The sequence below is a fragment of the Poecilia reticulata genome, linkage group LG1 (genome assembly GCF_000633615.1).
Source record: "Poecilia reticulata strain Guanapo linkage group LG1, Guppy_female_1.0+MT, whole genome shotgun sequence".
Lineage (NCBI taxonomy): Eukaryota > Metazoa > Chordata > Actinopteri > Cyprinodontiformes > Poeciliidae > Poecilia > Poecilia reticulata.
Genome location: NC_024331.1, coordinates 4607822 through 4625413, shown reverse-complemented (window position 1 = coordinate 4625413; position 17592 = coordinate 4607822). Strand labels below are relative to the sequence as shown.

The 17592-nt window shown below is 37.7% G+C and overlaps 1 protein-coding gene across 4 annotated transcripts in view; it reads right to left on the bottom strand.

Annotated features, from left to right (window-relative positions):
- The window catches only part of elfn2a (extracellular leucine-rich repeat and fibronectin type III domain containing 2a), a 201963-nt gene that overhangs the window by 41604 nt on the left and 142767 nt on the right, over positions 1-17592 (bottom strand). For 3 of the 4 annotated variants that reach the window (XM_008435591.2, XM_008435518.2, XM_017306848.1), the window contains one exon: positions 11076-11124. The exons of the other annotated variant lie outside the window; for it this stretch is intronic. The gene's annotated coding sequence lies outside the window, so the exon portion shown is untranslated. The remainder of the gene's footprint in view (positions 1-11075; positions 11125-17592) is intronic. 4 annotated transcript variants of the gene reach the window in all.

Sequence of the window (17592 nt, the reverse complement as noted above, 5' to 3'; positions counted from 1 at the left end):
CGCACAGCTTTATTCTTGTAAAATTATGACTTTATTGTCATATTATTTCAATGTTGTCCTTGTTTTATTATGATTTTATTATTGGGTAACACTTTATTTGAAGGGGTGTGCATAAGACTGACATGATTCTGTCATAAACATGACAAAACATCTGTCATGAACATAAAGAAGTCTTTATGAATGTTTATGACAGTTGTCATGAAGTGTCATTCGGTAAATAATGACACTTTTAATACAAAGTTGCTCTAAAAGTTGCATTGAAAGTCCATTAAAAGAGCCAACTTTGCATGATTTTGTAAATTATGATAATTTAATGCAAAGTTGGCATTTTAATGGACTTTCAATGCAACATTTAGAGCAACTTTGCATTAAAAGTGTCATTATTTACCGAATGACACTTCATGACAACTGTCATAAACATTCATAAAGACTTCTTTATGTTCATGACAGGAGTTATGTCATGTTTATGACAGTGTCATGTCAGTCTTATGCACACCCCTTCAAATAAAGTGTTACCTATTCTTGTAATTTTATGACTTTTTTCCCAAATTTATTTTTCTTAGTATGGCCCTAATACTCTGTTGTAATCTATAACCTCAATGGCCAACTATTGTAGTAAATAAAAGGGACTTTCTTGGCTTCATTAAATTGGAGTGACCCACTGAAGTAGGTTGGTGCCCATTTCTGTATTTTCTTATTTAATTTTTTTTTTTGGTGATGATTCAATTTACTAATAAACAAATCAGAAGAATGGCTACCATTGGACGCTTTGGAGCCAAAAAGAGGCGGAGCTGAGATGGTTTGTACATGTTGGACAGGAGATAGACGGTGCTTTAGAAGAGGACCTTGGAGACGGAGCATTTAATGGCACAAGGAGGTAAATATGTTACCTTCAGTTGCAAAAATGCTGCATATATCAAACGTGACTTAAAGGTAATTTGACTTTTCAAATCAACGCCTTGAAATTGGGTCTCTTGTCTCTTTAAGATACTGCTGCTCTTTCCGACACTCCGCCTTCACAAAGTTATCACAACATTGTTCCTGCATTGAGCCTTTCTGTCTCCACACAAATGACCAAACTAGGTTTTTATGTGAGCTAATCTCTACTAACAACCTGCTTCTTCACTCTCCCTCACCTTCACAGTCTTAGTGGTTTCATGCGAGACTTTTTATTCGAACCACGGATCGGATCGGTGCCTTTTTGGCTGACGTGTTTTGTGCTCGTCGGGGGTACGTTTTACCTCTGCTTCTCTCCTCTGTCTGCCACTTTTACTCGCGGTGTCTTTTCAGAATACAATCCCGTAATGCAGGTAGGTTCAGCCTTTGAAAGAGGCAGAGGTTCGCATCGGGAGACTTTAGAAAATTGGGCTCAATTGCTAAGAGGAATATACAGCAAAATAACAATGTTTAAAATGCTTTTTTTTTTTTTTTTGATTAAAGTTCCTATACTGAATGATAAGTTTTAGCAAATACACAGCACCACTGATGGCTCAATGAAACAGAGAGCATCTAATGTCAAGTCAGCATTTTGTCTTTCTGGATGCATTTCAGAGGTTTATAAATTGATTTAAAGTAAAATGTGTGGCTACATAAAAAGAACACCATGATTCTAGCTCTTTCTTATAGCGTACCACTTAGCAACTGTAATCATTCAACAGCAGTGGTGTGCTTTGATTAGAAAATGCAACATGTGAATTCATGACCATTCATGATATCTTGACTTTCTCTCAAGCTTCTGTGCGCAAGGAGATTTTCATCAAAAATAAAAAGAACAACGCAAAGTTCAAAAATGTAAACCTGATCTACGATGATGCTCATTTACTGATGAACTGAACAAATGCTGATGTTCAAATTCCCAAGCATGAAAACACGAAACAACCAAAGGTGTGTTTACACAGCAAACAACCCCGAATCCTTCCAGCGGCCCTGGTGATGTGGATTAAATCTCCTGCCTGATTCTGTCAAAATGCAGCACTGCAAGGCAGCTGCCCAGCATTTCTTTCTTCCCTCTGCCCTGTGTCATTCAGAGTGACTGATTCAGGAACAAGGAGAAGACTTGTACAAAACTAGGGCATTGTTTATCTGCAGGCAGTGCTGAACAAAATAAGGGAAGGAGTAAGAATTAGAAATGTGTTTAGTTAAGCTTGTACTGGTGATAATTAAGATTTAATGTGCGTTCAAAGAAACCAGCTTTTGACTAAATGTCTCACTGTTCAGGTGTGTTAAAAATTAACAAGTTACTCAAGAGTTTCACAGGGTGTCTGTGGGTTTCAGCAAGTCAGATTTAAGACTTTTTAGGAGCTTTCTTTAAGGTCACCTTGAAGGAAATTTAAGACAGAAAAAGCTATAAATATAGGGAATTGGGGTGGGGGGTGATACTGCATTACAGTCAAACAGCAAAACTGACATTTTTGCTGTATTTGGGTCTGTGTTGTAGCTCTTAGGGGCCGCTTTGTGCTTCTCACACTGCAGATGGCGCTCTGCAGTCTTAACCCCCACAGTGCTGAGCTTTATTTGCATAGAATGGATGTAGCATCAACAGAAGTGAGCCAGTGGTGAAAACAAACATCGTCCAGAAAACTGGCGATAAATTTTTATAGTGACAAAGAAAGCTAGCTAGATAGCTAGCTAGCTAGTTAGAAAGAGCATATTAGCACCTTGTTACCATTATTGAGCGACAGTTGAAAATGAATATAGTCCAGCTAATTGGCCATAAATTGGCATAAAAAAGCTAGCAAGCTAGCTTGCAAGAGTATGTTAGAAGATAGTTAGAGGTAGTGAGCCATTGGGGAAAACAAACATCAGTCAGTCAACTGGCAGTAAATTTGCACGTACCCATGATAGACACAAAAAAAGCTAGCTAGCAATGATTATTTTAGTGGGTAGTTAGCGGTAGCCTCAACCGCCTCAAGTTACAGTTTGCAACAAAGATGTATGACAAGCCTGACAGAAAATTACATGTTCAATAAAATACAAGATAATTTCTGCCACGTCAAAATATAAGACCTGTGATTAACTTAAGGCAAACTAACATTTCTTTTCATAAATGTATGAAGCCCTTAATGAATAAATTTAAGACCTTAATTTTAGGTACATGAATTTAAGAATTTTTAAGACTGCGCAGACACCCGTTCTAATAGTTGAATTCAATATTTCAAGGATTAATCCCTGCTTTTAATAACTACTGCAGTAATCATTCAACTTGTTGAGCAGAATTCTTCATCGACGTTTACAGAGGTGCCACTTCACGCACATCTTATGCAGCTTTAACAGTTCAATCTGCAAGACAACTCTGCCGCAGGGCCGAACGGAAATGGCGTAAAGKTCARYTGCACGTTTATKRTGACATCTACAARGAAAGACTAYGTAACTATCACWCMACAYTAAAACATGCAAGAGAGGCTTTCTTTGCAGATGTCATAAACAAAAACACTAACAACGCTCGAGCTTTATTTGCTACTGTTGAAAGGCTCACAAACCCTCCTATGACGTTACCACCTGAACTTCAATCTAATGCCGCCTGCAATAAGTTTTCTAGTTTCTTTTCAGAGAAAATTCAAAAGATCAGAGGATTAATCTGCACATCCACTCCAAAGACAGTACCAATGCTGTGCCCAAACAAAACAAATGCAGGAAAAATGACCCAATTTCAACTACTTAATTATAAAGCCCTAGAAGAAATTATAAGTCAATTAAGCTCCAGTTCCTGCTGTCTGGATGTCCTACCCACACATTTCTTTAAGAAAGTTTTGCCTGTCGTAGCCATTGATCTGATCCAAATAGTAAACTCATCGCTCTCCTCAGGTGTTTAACCCCCAGGCTTTGAAAACAGCATTTATCAAACCACTGATAAAAAAGAACAATCTGGACAAATCCCTACTGCAGAATTACAGGCCGATCTCCAACCTCCCATTCATCAGCAAAATTATTGAAAAAGCTGTTTTTAAACAATGAAATAACTTCCTAACAATAATGAATCGCTTTGACTCCTTCCAGTCTGGTTTTCGGGCTCACCACAACACGGAGACGGCCCTTGTAAAAATGTTCAATGACATCCATATAAATACGGACTGTGGGAGAACCACAGTGCTGGTTCTGTTGGACCTCAGTGCAGCTTTCGACACTGTTGACCACGACATTTTACTGAATCGACTGGAGAGTTGCGTCGGACTCTCCGGTCCGGTGCTCCACTGGTTTGAATCTTACATAAAGAACAGGGATTTCTTTGTTTCAATCGGAAACTTCTCATCAGAGAGGTCAAAGGCCACATGTGGGGTACCCCAAGGTTCAATCCTAGGACCCCTTCTTTTCAATATTTATATGCTCCCACTGGCTAAGGCTATAACAGGACATAGGATTAGCTACCACAATTWTGCGGATGATACACAGCTCTACATCACGATGTCACCAGGGTACTCTGAACCCATCCAATCACTGAATAGATGCTTAGAACAGATCAATGTGTGGATGTGCCAAAACTTTCTCCAGCTGATCAGAAACAAAACTGAAGTTATTATCTTTGAACCTAAAGAGGAGCAAACCCGAATCAACGCACAGCTTCAGTTATTACAACTGAAAACCAGCGATCAGCCCGAAACCTGGGAGTAGTGATGGACTCTGACCTGAACCTTCAGAGCCACATTAAGACAGTCACAAAGTCGGCCTTCTATCACCTGAAGAACATCTCTAGGATTAGAGGACTGATGTCTCAGCACAATCTAGAGAAACTCATCCATGCGTTTATCTTTCAATCAAACAGCTGCAGCTGATCCAGAACGCTGCTGCTCGGGTTCTCACTAAAACCAGGAAGATAGAGCACATAACACCAGTTTTAAAGTCCCTACACTGGCTCCCTGTAGCTCAGAGAATAGACTTTAAAATACTGATGTTAGTTTATAAATCACTGAACGGTTTGGCACCATAATACCTTAAAGATCTGTTAATGCTGTAACAACCGTCTAGACCCCTCAGATCTTCTGATTCTGGTTCTGTTCTGCATCCCCAGGACCAGAACCATACGAGGAGAAGCAGCATTCAGCTTCTATGCACCGCAAATCTGGAACAAACTTCCAGAAAACTGTAAAACAGCTGAAACACTGGGTGCTTTTAAAAATTAACTTAAAACCCACCTGTTTAGAGTTGCTTATGGCTAAATTAGGATTTGATGTCTTTGATGTTTTTAATGTTTTTATCTTTACTTTTTAYTTCCTTATTCTCACTGTTTATGTTTTAATGAAGGTTTTAAGATGTGAGTACCCTTGTTAGATGGCGTTCTAACTAAAACTCTGAGGTTTTAATGTTTTTATCTTTTTCTATCTTTTTATGTAAAGTACTTTGAAATGCCTTGCCGCTGAAATGTGCTATACATATAAAATTTGATTGATTGATTAATTAATATTCACATAAATATTCATATTGAAAATAGCAGAGCTTAAATCTCTGAAGGGTTGCAGGTAGAGTTCTTTTGCATTTTAGAAGGGCAGCTGAACTAAGAGAATTATCCAAAAGGTTCAGAGAACGGATTATCACCTTGCCAACGCAATGAAACCTGGAAGCTATCGGCGCCTGCTACCAGATTTCTGAGGAGGCAGGTGGTCAAAAACTCTCGATTTGCTGCAAGAAAACCTGGTGGCAGCAGACACTGATGTGTCTGTTTCCACAGTAAAGCACATCCTAAACGCCGAAGGGCTCCTGAAGAGCTCCTGAATGGCTGGAAGATGCTAGAGTGGCCATTATAGATGCGTGATTTGAACTCTGTTGAAAATCTCTGGTGGGGATTCCAGCATGCATCTGTCAAGAATATTAATGGACTGGAGGCCTTTGCCCATTAGGAGTTGGGCTAAGATTTCTCAGGAACGTTGCCAGAAGCTCCGGCTATAAATCGAGTTTGCAGCAAAAGGGTTCTCTACTAAGTACTACAGAAACTTGTCATGAAGGAGTTGAATATTTTGAGACTGCAGCAGACATTTTGTGTTGAAGATGGTCAAAAAAACAAAAAAAAACACTTGGAATATTAGTTCCGATTGTCCAAACAGCCGCCATTTTGTGTGTTCCTCCAACAAATAAACATTTTACTCAGGCTTCAAATGTTCTTGTATCCCTGTAGATGGTATGAAAATTTATATATAATGCCTTCAGTGTATTTAATTGGATAAGAGATACACTGAAATGCAAGGAAAACCATATGTGGTTTTCAAAGTCTGAGAAGTGCGGCATTAAAATAACTGAAGCTCAGTATCATTGGATAGTTTCTTTGAGTGCAGATTTCAAATTAGACTTAGGTTTGGGTTTTAACACCTGAATGCACTTTAATCTAAGCAGTTAACAAAGTCTGTGGTTGTATATTTTGCATCATTCTCATGCTCAAAGATTAACTGTTTAGCATTTAGCATCCTATAACTTTACTTTGGAGAAATATTAACACCACCATGTTTCCCGAAAAAGATGGTTTGTACATGGTAATGTTCAGCATTAGCATTTTGCCACAAATAACATTCTACGTATATGCTAATTGTTTAATTTAGTTGTTATCTGATCAAAGCTCTTTCTTTAGTATTTTTGGAAAAACCTACATGGATTGTGGCAAACTGAACACAGGACTTTCTTTCAAATAGCTTCTTTTTTGTTCTTATATGAAGGTCAAATTTGCGTGACTAATGGGTTTTACAAGCTGGCCTTGTTCTGGGCATCAGTTTAGGTAAACAGCCCTAATTCTAGTTTAATTTGTCCATAAATCTCTTCCTGATCTGTCTGGATAAGTCTTTTTCAAATAGAAATTGACTTTTATTCTCAAGTAAATGACTTTTTGGTTCAATTTGTTGCAGTTAAAGGTATAACAAAAACCGTGATTGTAAATGCACAGCATACATTGCAGGTTTTTATTTTGAAAAAACATAAAAATTAAAAACTGTGCATTGCTTTGCTGCTTAGTCTTGATCTATCACACAAGACCCAAACTTAAAGTGATCAAAGTTTCCCGCTGTAGCTCCACAAAATAAGAAAGAAGGTTGTGATGGTGGAGGGAAGAATCTCCCTCACTGAGGTGTAGTCAACCTTAATATTGTCTGAGTAGAAAGTTGTTTTTGGTTTTGTGCAAATCAAACACTGAAGACCACTAATTGACTCATTGTCATGTGGATTATAAACAACATATTTGCAGAATTTGATTGGTTTAAATGTGTTGCTTTTATTTTCTTTAAAAATAATTTTTCAAGTTTAATGTTCAGGGTAGTCATTTGCATCCCTTTTTTAAAATCATGGCATGTAAGTATCACCATATACACTTTTTTTTTTTTAGCCCGCAGAGAGGGAATCCAGTCCAAAAGTGTGACAAATTACTTTATCTCCTTATTTCATTTCCTATCCCGTTGCTTATCGGTGCAGAGAGGAGAGCGAGGATTAGCAGTTCTTGGAGACTTGGTGCAGTGGAAGGAGATGGTATCAGACCTAATTATCTTGTCAAATCTAAACTTATTTGGAAAGCTTTGTGTTGATGCCAAACACGTCAAGAGGAAGAGTGATGACAGATACGATCTTCAACAGCAGACAGAGCGCTGTTTACTTTCTGCTAAAGTGCTGGGCGTTAAGATGTAGGTATAAGCAAATTTGACAACTATTGAGGTTTAAAACATGCGATATGGTAACGGACATTAGAAATGCTCAGTGGCTAACAGGTGTCTATAAACATTCCTTAAAGAAATTGCTGAACGAATAAAGTGTCCATGAGAGAATGACCCTGAAAGGTTCGATAGGACAGATACTGAAATGAAGTTATGTAAAGTTAGTTTTACTAACTGTAAAGTACTAATCATTAGTTAGGCTAACGCTAATGCTAAAGTGCTGCAGCAACACTGTATTTATTGTAGCACGTGTCCCAACGACACATGTGCTACAACTTGGTATATCAACCTAAAAAATATTGCATTTGTCATCATACATCTAAATATACCTTAGACATTCTATTTATATTTATATTTTGTTCTATCTGCATTTTTTGTTCCTGTATGCTTCTTGTTATACAAGCACATACAAAGAGAGAACATGGGGACAGGAAACAAAACTACTGTGTAAGCAGTCTTCATCCACTTCAAAATAAGAGCATGAATATAAATGTCCAGCTACTCCTTAGTCGATAAGCAAGACTTCTACACAGATGCCGATTAGTGCTCCAGAATTCATACGTATGAATTAATTTAGTAGAACAAACTGTCAACAAATGTTTTCAAAGTTAACTAAGTGCTAAACAAAAGCTAAACAAAAACACATTAATCAGGATAAGTCACTTATCAGTTTTCTTCAGTATTTTTAACAAAACTTTTAAATTGGCCTTAATTACAAAGGTGACCTCAACACAAAAAGTACAGAGAAGAAGAAAATGGAAACATTTTCACAGAATTCAGAGGCAGTTGATTGTTCAGAGTTATGCATGGAAGGACCATTTGGCCACAGTAAGTACAGTGTATGGGAAGGACTATGAGCAGCATGAAATCTGAATTTCAATGGAAGTTAAAGAGAAAAAAAATTAAATAAAACAAAACATCTTGAAAATTAAAACTACAACAGAAAAATGTATGTTGCATGAACTAAAAATAATTCCTATCCTTTTCATGCTAATAAACACAAGCAGCAGCAGAGGGAAGCTTAATAATGTTTGTGAAAACAAGAACAGCTCTAACAACAGAACATCTGCATTTCTCCTTCTGTTCTCTCCATAACAAAGTGTGTGCCACTGCATACACCATTAAATCAACGTTTTCTCCCGAAAAAAAAGAAAAAAGAATCCAGACTAAAAGAAATGAGGATATTACTCAGCACCAATAATAAGTGGCCTGAATGCCCACGCCGGGCTAAGTTTAGGTCGAACTTCCGCAGTTTGGAGAGTGATCGACTGCCGATCCGTCTCGTTAGCGAGGCCCACTGGAGGCCTGTGCTACTTCAAACACCTCTATGCAGCTGGGGCTACTGCTGAGCCGACTGCTGCCTATAAATAGAAACCAATCTGCAACACCACCTAATGAGCAGAATCCACTTCAGACCAAACTGTCAACAACCAGCCACAGTGCGCGTATTTGTGCGTGTGTGTGTGTGAAGATACAGCTGACTTAGCTGTTTTGATCATTGGTGTATTGCAAATCACTGCTTTGCTGAGGGAAGAGTGTGCATGTGTGTATATAAAGCTCCTGTTATCTTTTGGGGCTAAATATATACGGCAATTTTCTAAATTTCGTCAAAAGGATGATAAGGCCGTGCCAAGAAAATTGCCTTTTCCTTCACCTTCTCTTCTTAGGTCCTATCTTTTTTTTCCCAATCCAACTCTTCTAAATGTTTCCCTTTTTCTGTTTTACTCTTTTAAATTGTCCATTTTGCACCGACATAAATGTCAGCGCATGACATACTTGTTTTCAATAGCTGCAGAATGTTCAAACAAATCTTCAAAAATTTGATCGATAGCAATAATTTCTAAAGCTGGGAATTTATCACATCATGTCGCAATAAAGTATCGCAATAAATTTCTTATAAGATTTTGATTTATTGTCGCAATCAATTCCAGTTAATGATGCTTAAAAACCTGTAAAACAGTCTGTGTTATCTGGATTATTTTTACAATTTCTCTCCACTGTTTGTTCAATAAACGGGTTTCATTAAATATATATATTAAAAAAATGATATATGTTTCATATATAATTCAGCTAGCAGGTGCAGTTCTGCGATACAAATCACACTGGTGAGCGTATTACAAATGGGAGCAGTATAAATGGTTTGTATCGTCACTTTTATCATTATCACAATAGTACCACAAAATATCACGATAAAGATTTAAATCTATATTGCCCACTGAGAATTACTTCATCACAGAGTGTCGAAAAACTTTAGCATGTAGTTGTATTATATAAAACTATTGTTTACATTCTGCTTGTGATCTAAGTTCTAGGAGTTTCTAAGTATCACAATAACACATCCAGCACTTTAAAGAAATTAAAAAGAAAAAAAGAAGGGCTTGATGTTTCTGATGGCGTGGAAAGGAAAGCCGTCTCTACGGCGGCACTGCCAGCTCGGCAACTAAAACACACATGCATATCGTAAATTGGCTGTAATAGCTGACAGCCGTCTGTGTTATTTTCCCCCAACCAAACTATTTCAGCGAGGCCGGTGTCGCAAACCAACACTAATTACAACAACCACGGCTCAGTAGCGGTGGATGAATGGTACTCAGCCACCTACTGGGAGCGACACACTGGGGGCCGATCTGCACATCTGTCACATCAGGGAACGTGGAACAACAGACGGGCTGTCAGCCCAGGTGACGGATGCTGCCACCGCCTCCAGGGATGGGAGCACATTCACTTTAAACCGTAATGGATGCGTTTTAAAAACAGGCTTTAATTGTCAGAGTTTGCATTCATTACATTTAATTTGCATTAATGCATCTGACGATTAAGTGGCGTAATGTATGTGATTCTCGTTTCTTTGCTCTTCCGAGTGCAGCACATTGCTCCCCTAAGATCAGTTCTCAGTCTGGTGTCGACTTCAGTCGAGAGTTGGAATGTTTTTGTTTCTCTTTCCACAATTTTCTCAAGAATTTTTGCTTGCAATTTCTTGCGTAATAATATGTAAAGTTGGTACATTGATATTTTTCCAGATTAGACAATTATTATATTGTACTGTTTTTTTCATGTGACAACATTTTATGTTTATGTAAATTGTCCCAGTAATTATTGCAATAAACGATAGTATTGTCATTTTCAGACCATTATCAGCTCACATAATGGCAATGGCATAAAGTTTGCTTTTTACAAAATGAAAGTTTAACACTGGAACTGAAAGATATTTTAAATGTCCAAAATAAAACACAACTAGAAACAGGAAATAAAACGAAAAATAAACAAATTCAAAACCATAATTAAAATGGATCATGATGTCACTCTATGCAAAATTCCCCTTAAAAAATATTAATCAATAGAATGGAAATCATACCGCGTCCTAAAACCTGTCATGGACAGAACAACGATTCTGAAATGTACCCCAGTGTGCTGCAGGTGTGTGCCGTCTTTCGACTAGACAATCGGAACCATTACCTTGAGTTTGATGCTGTCAAATCATCACCCACTTCACAGAGATGAAAGCCTGCAATAAACAAAACCAAAATGAGATGCAAAAAAAATAACAGATTCCATCCACGACCCGGAACGAACAACGCAGGCCAGTGTTCCTCAAAATTGCAGGTGGAGATGTTGACATCAAAGCTAAAACACAAAAAAACAGTAGGAGGAAAAAAAAAGAAAAGCTCTTTGGGGAGGATTTATATACCGTAATATAGAGAAATGCAAGATATAAAAAGTAGCTGTAATTCTGATCAGGAAATATTTAGAGTCATGTGTAAATATGAATCTACAGACAGAGGATCAGTGTGTAAAAGGAGGAGCTCATGGATCTAAACACTTAATCAGAAGTTGGATATAATCACTGCCTCTCTTGATCACGTATCTTAACATAGTTTCGCTCATGTTGATGGTGCATTGATTGCTCTTGATTAATATCAGACTGGATCTGTGTGTGAAGCACAAGCATTTCCAATGTTCTGTTTACTCTCAATCCTGTAAAGTGTAAGCAGTAAAACAGACGCTCTGTTTGGAAATGCTCTGTAAAATCTCTTGAATGTTGCTGACATTGACTGCGGCCACCTCCAAAAGTAGCATTCTCATGAAAACGTCGTGTTTGGTGAACATGCTTACGGCCTGCAGCCCTTCTGCTCTTCTAAACTGAAGATTTGACTTGTTTTGCAGTCAGGTGTTGACTAAAAGTCTGGGTTATTGTCACAAAACCCTTTACAAATCTCCCTGAAACGGAACACCTAGTTGATGAGCAGCGTTGGGAATGCTTCAGTCTATACCCAAACCACCAAAACGCCATCAATCAGCCGCGTGTCGGGTGATTCGTCACGACAACGAAGTGAAAGTCAAAGCTGACTTAATTCGTCTCTACTGAACTTTGAGATGTCGACAACACGTAGGAACACGGGATGAATGGTGAGGAAACAAATGTTTTTTTTGTTTTTTTTTTCAGAAACACAAACACGAGGAGACTTCATTTCTCCAGACCCTAATGGCTCTCCTGCTTGCCGAAGACCGACATGTATTGACAGGCAATCTTTTACCATTACAAGTGTCGCTCACTGACCTTGATGAGGCTAGTTGTGTGTGTTCACACAGCAGCAACACACACAAGAGTCTGGTTAGGTTAGAGACTTGAGATGACATGATTGTCCACTGTTCTTGACGCACCGCTGGTTCCTCAAGATTGTCCAAAAAAAGGGAATTTTACGGTATTTAAATATCAAGTCAACGTCAGCTAAAGCACAGTAAGATTTCTGTCTCAGCAGAATATAAAACTATTCCAAGTGTGGGGGAAAAAAAATCTATATTATAACTCACCAGAAGAGAAAAGATGCTCTTGTCTGCTGGTATTCAGCCAAACAAGAGAAACAAAGCAATTATTTCATTCTACAGAAATGCAAACAACTTTTTAGGAAAAATAAACAAAACATACACAACATCTTTATGTAATCCACAGACTTCTCTTTTTTTTCTGTGCAATCACTGAGTTGCAGTTGTTTTTTTAAACCTTATCTTCACTACTGCTCTTATGGCTGAAAGCAATGGGAGTTATTTTGTTGAAAACTGACTGAAGTGTGAAGAAGCTCATCTTAGGCGACAGATTAGATCAGAGGTTTATGTCCAGTGTTTACACCGTGGTTTAAAACCTTTTCTACACAAAAGTGTCACCAGGGTGTTTCAGTGGCTGATTATTTCCCAGTAGCAGGTCGTTAAAGATGAAGGAATGAATAAAATGCCTCCACTGACCTACATTCAGTTTAGTTGACACCTTTTTTTTATGAAAAAAAAAAGAAATCTGATGAAAGAAATTGTACGAATCCTTTATATTTAATAGAGTGACAAGAAAAATAACTCTCAAATGTAGACGATATCAAGTTACTAACCATGTTAAAGATCAGCTCCCTAAGAAATCCTCAAACAGACGATGACTTTGCAGAAATAGGACATCAGAAACCTTTTTTCTACAAACTCATTTACTTAAATCGTGCAGTTATTCCTGGCCAGGTGAATACCTGTACCAGGTACAGCTGCTCAATTTTGAGAACACAATAAATATATGAATTACCTTGTGGTTCAGTCAATAAGATATCAGCAGTTGGAGAAAAGCTCTAACGTAAACACACACACACATGACGATGTATTCTTCATTAACTCTGGCTGTTTTTCACTTATTCACTGACTCAGGACGACGACTTCACCTCGACTCTGCCGATGATTATGAAAACACCTTAATGTCTTTTTATGTCAGCTATGCATTTCCTTGAGTTGAAAAGGGAAAATAAATAAATAAATAAAACTGCGAAGGCAACACTCTGCCTCTCACTCATTTTCTGTTTGTTACTAATGCCAGGGGATAAACCATCAAATCAACATTTTGTCTCTGTGTTCAGCACTTTGCTAAACTCTCTGAAGTTTTTGTTCTCCCTCTCAAAGGAATCTTACATGGATGGTTTAAAAATAGGCAGCCAGTGAAGAGTATTTATAGTCTGTTCTAAGGACATTTATGGAAGATAGATAATTAGCTCTTATGGTCATTGTCTGCCAATGTCTGCTTCTGATACCGATATCGATATCTGAGGTTTAGTATCTGCCAATACTGATCCATTGCAGAAAAACATTGCTGAATATGTTTAGAATGTTTCTTAAATTAAACACACACATAAATGTACTGAATTACAAATGTATTTGATAACGCTGCACCTCTACAGTACACATAAATACACCAGTAACGTCACAAGGTTGATGTAAAAACAACTTTAATTTGTTCAGTCAGTGCTATTAGGAGTTTAACAGCCAAAGAATAAAGAAACTGAATCTGACAAAAACAATAGGTTGACTACCTTGGTCAAACATGTAAAAAAAATAAACTGCAACAAACTTTCTGTCAAATGGCTCAGAAATAAAATTAGGAATTCTAAATATAATGGAAATTAAATAATAAAGCATAACGCTCAGAGCACAAAGAATAGAATTAGATTAAATATATCTGGCCTTATGGATTGGGCCGATACTAGATCTAGATTTTTTTTTCAATATTAGGACCGATACAGATATTATCAGATTGGTTCATCTCTAATTTAAGCTGAAGCTGGTGTTGATCTACTGTCTGYGTTGTCAATTGTGCAAAAGTCCTGAAAGTTTTCTTCCATGGAGAAATGAGAGGATGTTTCTGCGATGTGTGAAGAGAGGCTTCCAGGGCCCTACAGGCTCACTCAAGTGGTCACATGATATTAGCTGAATTAATCAGATAGTAAGTAAGTAACCGTCCAGCCTCCCACACGAGTGAAGCGTCTTTGTGCGCAATTAGGTAATTTCATTATTGGGTCCTGGTGTGATGTGAACCCAGATGCAAACCTCGCAGAAGTACTTTCTACCTCTTCAACCTTTCAACATCTTGTCACATTATAGCCGTAAACCTTAATTCAATTTATTGTAGTGGTATGACAATATTATACCACGAAGGATTGGGAAAGTGTCTCTAATTAAAACGGAGCGACCATCTGTGAGGTCTACGCTCCGGCTCAGACGCGTCAGATTCGGTTTCCATCTTTTTCCTGCAGCTCTATAAATTAGACATGCAGGAGAGAAGGAYGTATTGTTTTTAATTAATGAACTGGCTAATAGCTGTAGTAAATTCTTAGCATAGTTAGTGTCACTGTTACCACCTTGCTATTAAAAACTCAAGAGTTTCAATTGAATGCATGATCTGAAGCATGCAGGTGTGAGGAGCAGGCAGTGAAACGAAAGTGTGAATATTTTAACCAGCATAAAGTGTTTAACATCTCTGCTTTAGATGCTATGAACACATGGAGGGTTTTTTACAGACGCCGTGACGAAGCAGTTACTAGCTGCCTGTCAGCTGACACTAACGCAAAGCAGGTAAACGTTTAGTTGGATTCCTTATTTAACTTGTTTGTCAGATTTAAAACTGCAGTAATGTTTTTTTTTAACATATTTGTTAAAACTGTCACAATRACTTGAGAGTTTTATATGAGACAGATRCTCTGTWAAAAAAAAGCCAGCTCTTTTGCCCTCTCCCTGTGGTCCTACTGCCACCTGTAGAGATGCAGACACAACCAATCAGAGCCAAAAGGAGGGTCTTAGCGCCGTCAATCATCCTTGTGCATGTGAGAAACAACTCATTGTTACAGGAAAACTGTCATTGCTGGCTACACTAACTAGCCTGGGGCTCCAGTGAATGGAAATGGCTGTAGACCAGCAGAGAACAAAGGGAAGGAAGTGAGCAGTACATACATGAGGATGACTTACAGCACTAAGACCCTCCTCCTGGCTCTGATTGGTTGTTTGGTACGTTTTTGTCGTAGGACCAAAGTGGAGGACCTGGATTTTCTTTTCTTTTCTTTTTTTTTCCTCCACAGGTTGTCTCATGTTGTACTGTCAGGCCATAGTGACAGTTTTCAACAAATGTTTTTTAAAATTATATTTATAGAAAGCATATATTGTAGCTTTAGTGAACTTCATTATATTACAATAATAGCAAACCAGGCAGTTAATGACAAATAAATGATGTACTAGATGATTCTCTGTCTTTGTTTCTTTGTTCTCTAGAATGAATAAAAAAGTTTACTCAAACAAACATGGAATCATTTGATATTCAAGATAGTGGGATAAAAAATATCTAATTAAAATCCTTGCTTTCAAACASAGTTTGACTTTAAGCCAACCTAATGAAAAGTCTTCAATGTATAATTAACCTTTAAGTCAACATGTGAATATTAAAACAGGCCATAGCACTCTTTCTTTGGCTCCAATCTGCCCAACCCAAAGTCMTTTTTTATCTTACTAATCTTTTTATGTGCAATAATTTGGCAAATTGCAGGGGGTTTTTATATTATAATACATGGGTGAATGTTCAATTTGCATTATTTATACTGAACTTATTGTCTGTTTTCCTGCAGCTTTCAGCAGTTCTCTGGTGATGGCGTGCGGTTTGTTTTCTTCACACCAGAGTTCGTCTCTGAACTGGTTCAGCCTCAAAGCTAAAAAAAACCCCCAAAAAAACAAATTGTACATTTGTTGACTTCACTGTTAACATTGGGAGTCAGCTATAGCACACCTCATACGGAGCTACGGTTCAGATAGGTGGCAGATAATTCCTGCTGTGTCAGACTCATAAAGTGCTGAACCCCCACAGAGCGGAGAAGCTCACATCAGCATCAACAAACTGTACTTTGTTTCCAGTGCACAAAAAGTTCCACCTACATTTGGGAACTTTCATCCCAACTAACCCTAAACAGAAATCAAACAGGGGAAAAAAATGCTTAAGTTTGAATGTTTTTAGCTAAAGTTGTGCATTTATCGTATCATTTATCATTTATTATGATACATTTCTTATCATAGCAAGGATTTTGATTTATCGTTGTCACAATAAATTCCAGTTAACAATGTTTAAAACCCCACAAAACTGTCCATACAGTCAGGATTGATTATTTTCTCCTCTGTTCAATAAAAGCATCAATGAATATCAATACATTTCAAAGTAAAGTTATTGTGTGCTGTTTAGTGAAAAAAAACAACACGTTTTTACATGACTGGTGTCCTAAAGAAGCGCGCTGCAAATGGGAACATTTTTCAAGARCATTAATTCTGTTTGTGGGTCTATAATTGCTGTGACACGTAGTCACACACTTACCTAAAAAAGATGTAATAAATAATTATTATTGTCACTTTTATCGTTATCACAATAGCACCGCAAAATATCGTGATAAAACTTTAAGTCCATATCACCCGCCTCTATTTTGAACAGCTGGTATCACGTCTATAACTGTGTTATTTAACCGACTTAGTCATTACATGTAGTGATTTTATAGACAAAAAAAAAATATCAACCACAATCTAATCTATTTTGTACCGTTAGACCAGTGTTTCTCAACCTTTTTYGGGCYAGCGCCCCCCTAGCCTTTATCCAGGTCCCTCACCGCCCCCCACCAAAGAATTTGTAGGCTACTTTGCACTGACAATTATTTTATTATTAATGTTACTATTATCATTGTAGACGTTTTGAATCGGCACACCTATTATTTTTTCCCGTACACTTCAGCGCGCCTTACGCTCCTTGACCTCACGCACATAACAGGGTAAATGTAGCGAGTTTTGCCCTAAACGTATTGGCGTCTGGGGGGCGGAGGCGAGCGTATGTTTCTACGCTCCTTCGTGGGGGGCGCCGATTTATGATTTTATGATTTCGCATCCACCTGAATAATGTGTAGTTGCGCCCCTGCCCATGGCACTTCAACAATATTATTTTACCTTTTATCTGGAAATAGTGTCTGTTTATTCTWGCCATAGTCTCTGTATTAATTATTGCTCGAAAGGTCTTGCCATACCAGTGTATTCCTCTGAATTTACTTTAGTTTCTTAGTTTATTCTTGCATTTTGTTCTTCATTCATTTCCATTTAGTTTCATTTGATTAGTATTATCCTCTCTTGGTTTATTGCTATGTTCACTTTAGTTTCT